The sequence below is a fragment of the Monodelphis domestica genome, chromosome 7 (assembly GCF_027887165.1).
Source record: "Monodelphis domestica isolate mMonDom1 chromosome 7, mMonDom1.pri, whole genome shotgun sequence".
Taxonomy (NCBI): Eukaryota; Metazoa; Chordata; class Mammalia; order Didelphimorphia; family Didelphidae; genus Monodelphis; species Monodelphis domestica.
In genome coordinates this window covers 2,785,679-2,791,603 of record NC_077233.1, presented here as the reverse complement: position 1 = coordinate 2,791,603, position 5,925 = coordinate 2,785,679, and the positions used below count along the sequence as shown (strand labels likewise).

The window sequence follows — 5,925 nt, the reverse complement described above, 5'->3', positions numbered from 1 at the left end:
TTCCCCAGAGTTTCTGGTTTTCTTAGCCAGAGGACTTGGAGCTTTCCTCCACGCCCCCGCCCCCATGTAGATGGACAGTGGCTTTCCCTCCAGTCTGCCCCTCACAACTCAGGTGAGAACTGGAATTCAGCCTCATCCCCGTTCCTCTGAGCAGACCAGACACTTCCCTCTCTAGGCCCAGATGACCCGAATCAGGAGATTTTCTAAAATGCTGCTGAATTTCACAACAGATTGAAATAGGGGCTTCAGTCCTGATGCTATTGATCTTCTCAAAGGGCTCCAGAGATTAACCTTCCTTCCGAAGGAATGTCCTCTGAATGAACGAGGGATTCTCACAGGCAGCCCCGAGTGGGGGAGGCCTGCTCTGTGGACCCCCACCCATCCAAAGCCTTTCCTCCCCCCCCCCCAGATTCAAAGTTGGCCCTGCTCTGCCTCCCCACCAGAAACCTCCTAAGCTTTTCGAGTGGGAGTTCAGCTTCTCTCCTTCCTTTACAGGTCTGGCTCGCGCGCCAAGAAGCGGCAGCAACGACACATGTCTTACATTAGAAAACCTTATCAGGCTCTGAGCACGGCTTCGCATTTCCTGTTCATACCCTTCTTCTGACATACTGTGATGCCGCCGAGTTACAGTCAGCGAGAGTGTTCTATTTTTAAAAGAACTTCAGAGTTCCCACCAGCTCCTCCACAGAAAAGCATTTTTACGTAAGAGCGAGCGGAAGAGAACTCGGAGAGATGGGAGCGGAGGCCAGGCATTTGTTTTCTCTCTAAGGCCTCTCCCATCAGGCTTTCTTAAATTAATGTACAGCTCCGGCGTCTGATGGGCCCTGGTCGGGCTGCTGGGTTCTCCTGTGGGGGCGGGGGGGGGGGGGGACAGGGGGAGAGGGGGGAGGAGGAGGAAATGACTTCAGAGCATTTCTGCAGCCCAAAGGAACAGCCCAGATAAAGAACTACACGGGGCATTTTCTAGAACTTCAGATCAAAGCCTGGGAGCTAAAAGGGCCTCCCTGGGGGGCCTTGGAGCCCAGCTCCTTCATTTTACAGAGGAGGACGTCCCCCAGGGAATGTGTAGCAGAGCCAGAATTGGAACCTAGGTCCTCTGGCTTCAGAACTGGCCCTCGCTGGCCTGCCAAGCCCATTTCTTCTTCGCTGCCACCCTCTGAGACAGGTTTGTTTTTCTTCCTGTTTTTGAGATGAGCCTGAGAGCCTTCCAGTAAGGGACTTTCCCAGGCTCTCTCTCCCCTCTCTGGGTGTCAGTGCCCCATTCGGAATGACGAGGGAGGGTTTTCGGGGCGGGGGGGGGGGAGGCAGAGGGTGTGAAACCAAACCTACTTCTGAATGAGCTCATTTCTATTTTTAAAGGCAGGATGAGAGAGCTCCCAGCAAAGCCTTCTGAGAATGCCAAGGGCACGGAAGAGGCGGAGCTTGGGTGCCACCTGGGTGCCTGTGCCCAGCAGAGGACTAAAGCTGGCCGGGGAGCCCCCCTTCCCCCACCGTGGGGCACAAACGAATATCTGCCTCTGTCTGGCAAAAAACGAGGCCCTTTGCTTAGTCCTTTGGGCCAGCCCTTTGCTGCCAGTCTCTGGGTGGGGAAGTTTGTGAGCAGATAGCATGCAGATGGGTGCAAGCCCTGCTTTCCTTCACTTCAGCATTTACTGAGCATCCACAGAGTGTAAGGCACTGGGCCTGGGCCAGGGGGCTCAAGGCCAAGCACAAAGCAGTTCCCACCCTCGGGAAGGGGTTGGGGGCAGTGTGGGGCTCACAGGTTTATAAATAAGAAAACACAAGATAACTTGAGGAAGGGGAGAGAACTCGTGACCAGGGAATCCAGGAAGGCTCTCTGGAGAGGGTGGCAACTGAGCTGAGCCTTCCAGGACACTAAAGAAAGAACTTTAGGCCTGGGCAAAGGGTAGAGACTGGGGAGGAATACTGAGTATCATGCGTTCCCTACCCAAGGCGAGGCTATCAGTCCCAGTCCCAGAAGGGTCGAAGGGAAGGCAGGCACAAGTCCCTTTTCATCCGTTGGTCAGGGAAGAGTCCGTGTGGATGACGCCTTCCCCTGGTCCTCCCCCCTTCTGTTCCAAGGTCCATCACTTCTCTGGCCATCTCGAAGAGATGTTTCTCATGTGGCAAACAGCCTGGGTTTCGAAGGGGCCTAAAAATCCACTCCAAGACCCAGGATGCTCCTCTCTTATAGCTCCACCCTTCCGAGGAACACCCACTGTCTCCCGTCTGAAGGCAGCTTCTTCAGACCTTTGGCTCTCCATGTACAGCGACCCGTCTCCTTGCTCAGAACCCCAGGGGCCCCAACAGGACGGGCTCTTTTTTTTAACCTGCAACCCTTTTCCTTCTACGTTTCCCCCACAGGTGTCTGCGAGGACTCAGGAGGTGCGGATACCTGTTGCCTGGGCCAGAGCAGCTGTTTCCTGGCTTCCCTCAGCCTCGTGCCAATTTATTTGTGATTTCTGTGGCTAGTGATGGACAAGGATGGAGTAAGGATAACTGGAGAGTGCAAAGGGCAGATCTATGGTCACTGGAAACTCTGCCTAGGTCTCTGGTGGGAATGAGAGCCCCAGTCCGGCCAGGTTCAAGTGCAGCCAAGTGTTGGGAGGGGGCTCCCACCCTCCCACCTTCCTGCAGCCATGAACCCAGTGAGCTTCAGAATTGCCTTAAGGGAAGGAGATTTTGGCCAAGAGAGACACACGGTCTTGGGTCTGAAGGATCCTTTTAAAGCCCCCCCAAGACAATTAACGGTCAGGCCCAGGACCCAGAACCCCAGGATCTGCCCAAGAAGGCTCCCCCAATCTCTGGGAGAAGCCCCTGGTCCACAGCCAGGAAGGGGAGGGCTGGGAACCAAAGAGTCCTGGCCCAGAGAAACCCCGCCAAAGGAGAGCCCCCTTATCTCCTGGCTCCCTGGGATCCCATGGCCCTGGCCACTTTGGGAGGGAGGAATTCCAGTCAATGCTCCCTGAGAATTCACTTTAATGTCTCCTTCCCCACCCCCACAGGGGGTCGCCTTTATCTCAGAAGGCAAATGCAGCCCTGTCCCAGGCCCTCCTGCCTTCTCCCCCTCTGCCCTGGATCTGGCCTTTCTGAAGAATCCTTGTAAGTGTTGGGACGTCAGCCTCTCCGAGGAGTTCCTGGAATGTCTATCCTGAGGCTCATTCTCCTTGTTAACAAGGGGCCCAGAGGGCCAGAAGCTGGAGGCTGGGGGTGGAAGCTGTGCAGGAGGATGGACACTTGCCAAAGTCAGCCAGGCTTGGGAAGAAACCAGCCCAATCCCACTGAAGCCCTCTGTGGCCAGAACTTCCTCCCCAGCCAGGGGTCTGATCCCTCCCATCTGTGTGACCTCCAGGCCTCAGTTTCCTTGTCTGTAAAATAAAGGGTCTAGACTCAGAAATCCCTAAGGTCCCCGGGAGCCTCTGCTCCTATGAGCTTTGCTCTTTCCCGGAGTCCTTGATGGGGAAAGAAGAGGAAGAGGAAGGGCAAGCTGATGTGGCTCCAGAGTTTCTCCAGGGGAGTTTGGGGACAATAATTAATAATAGCGTGTGCTTCAAGGTTTGCAGAGCTCTTTACAAATATGACTTCATTAGATCCTCATGACAACCCTGGGAAGTAGGTGCCATTATCATTCCCAGTTTATCGAATTATTGAGGAAACTGAGGCAGGTAGCAGTGAAGTCATTTGCCCAGGCTCCCAGCAGCATCTAAGCCCAACCAGAGACAGGCTACCTTATCCCCTAATGCCAAGGGAAATGGAATTTGACCCAAGCCCTGAAGGATCAACCCAGAAACAGAATTGGGAAATATGGGGAAATGGAAATGCTATAATCAATAAAGAAATACTGGGGCCTGGGGGCAACCCAAGAGGTAAAACCAGGAGAGAGTCATTCCATAATGAGTCCAAGTACAACCGCAGAATAAAGGTTGTCTTGGGCCTAGTGGCGGCAAGTACACCTAGAAGAAATGAAGTGAGAGGAAGAATGAAGAAGATTGGGGGGGGGGGGATGTGAAGAATACATGCTATAATGAAGGAGCAAAACTCTATGAAAGTAACAGATAGCATGGAGGACAGAATGGAGGGTTCAGAATTCATCAGTATTTACTATACGACAACAAGAAATATTAGAACTAAGTCAAAAGATGGGGGGGAAATAGAAATGATGGGTATCTACTATCAAAAACAACTGACCTGGAAAACAGGTCAAGGAGAGGAATCTAAGAATCACTGACTCCCTGACAACCAAACAAAAAATAAAATAAAATAAAATAAAAACCTGGATATATTTTTAAAAATCACACATGGAAACTACCCAGATCTATCAGAATCAGAAAGCAAATGAGTGAGAACAGAAAGAATATTTAATTCTTTTTTCTTTTTAAACCCTGACCTTCCATCTTAGAATCAATACAGTGTATTGGTTCCAAGGCAGAAGAAGGATAAAGGCTAGGCAATGGGGGTTTAGTGACTTGCCCAGGGTCACACAGCTGGGAAGTGTCTGAGGCCAGATTGGAACCCAGGACCTCCAGTCTCTAGACCTGGCTTTTACTACACTGAGCTATGAAGCTTCCCCCAGAATGGTTAATTCTTAAAGGACCCTCATATTGAAATTGCCCAGGAACTTCATACATTTTCAGATACAATCAATCTAAAATAAATATTTGCCTCAGTGTACTTATTTCTTACAATGAAGAACTTTTATTTGGGGAAGAGAAATGTGGGGGAAAGGCCATGATAGTGATGAAAAAAAGTGCATCAATGAAACACTTAAGTAACACACAGAGGAAAAGGAAGGGCAAAAGGGAACACAGACAAGAAGGACATTTGCTATTGCCAAGTCAATAAGCATCTGTTAAGCACCTACTGTGTTCCAGGCACTGGAGACTTTTATGTAGCTCCAATATCATCATTCCCACAAATGCTCCCTAAGCTTCAGGCATTCTACACACCTCAGCTCTGGAAGCAACCTGGATCACCAGGTGCTGAGCTCCCTTTGCCTCCAATGGATGCTCAGGGGCCAAATTGGGCACTTCATGAACTTAAGAACACGACAAGCCCCAGCACTTCAGGAGCCTCAGTTTCCTCATATGTTAAATGAGGACAGGAGTACTAACTGGACCAACTTGGCAATGCTTAGCATGGTATCTGGCCCATGGTAGGTGTTTGTTTTTCATCCTTACCAAAACCAAATATCAATTCCAAGGCAGAAGAGTGGTAAGGGCTGGGCACTGGGGGTTAAGTGACTTGCCCAGGGTCACATGGGTAGGAAGTGATTGATTGATTGATTGATTTCAGGGATGCTGGGAAGCTTACCTACTCTGGGCTGTAGCAGATACTTCCTAGAGGCAAAGGGTCTTCCCAGAAAGGGCAGTGGGGAGGGTACTTGGAATGACCCATTGCAAGAGGATGAACTTTGACATAAAAAAGAAAATGCCTAAATAGGGTAAGAGCTGGGAGGGCCTTGTTCTGTTCTCTATTTCCCTCTCTTGCCTTCCCACCACAGACTCCCTGAGTCACACTGGAAGGAACGCCGCTCCCTCTGTGCCTCCAGCTTGCAGACCTGTGGAATGGGCCCATGAGAAGAGCCAAGCCTGTCTCTGGGTGTGAGTGGGGGTGGGGGTGGGCACATAGGATTCTGGTTGGGGACCAAAGCAGGCCCCAGGCGGAAGAGGCTCCCACCTGCACAGAGCGGGACCGGGGCGTGTGGTGGAGGCTGTCTCTGTTCATCTGTGGTTTGGTATACCGCTGCTTCCTGTCCTGTGTATAGCCAGGCTCCCAGAGAGCCCTGCTGCTGCCTGCAGACGCTCCAAGAGCTGGAGCTTTGCTTACCCAGCCATGGGCCAGAGGAGGACGAAGTTACTTTTTCTCTTACACCCTTCCTTTCTGCCCTCGTAGCAATTCCAAGACCGAAGGGCAAGGGCCAGGCAA

The 5,925-nt window shown here is 51.6% G+C and overlaps 1 long non-coding RNA gene across 1 annotated transcript; it reads left to right on the top strand.

Annotated features, from left to right (window-relative positions):
- Window positions 1-600: 600 nt before the first annotated feature.
- On the top strand, window positions 601-3,872 carry LOC103100684 (uncharacterized). Its single transcript, XR_470978.3, has 2 exons — window positions 601-1,165; window positions 2,365-3,872. It is a non-coding gene; the product is annotated as an uncharacterized LOC103100684 (long non-coding RNA).
- Window positions 3,873-5,925: the final 2,053 nt, after the last annotated feature.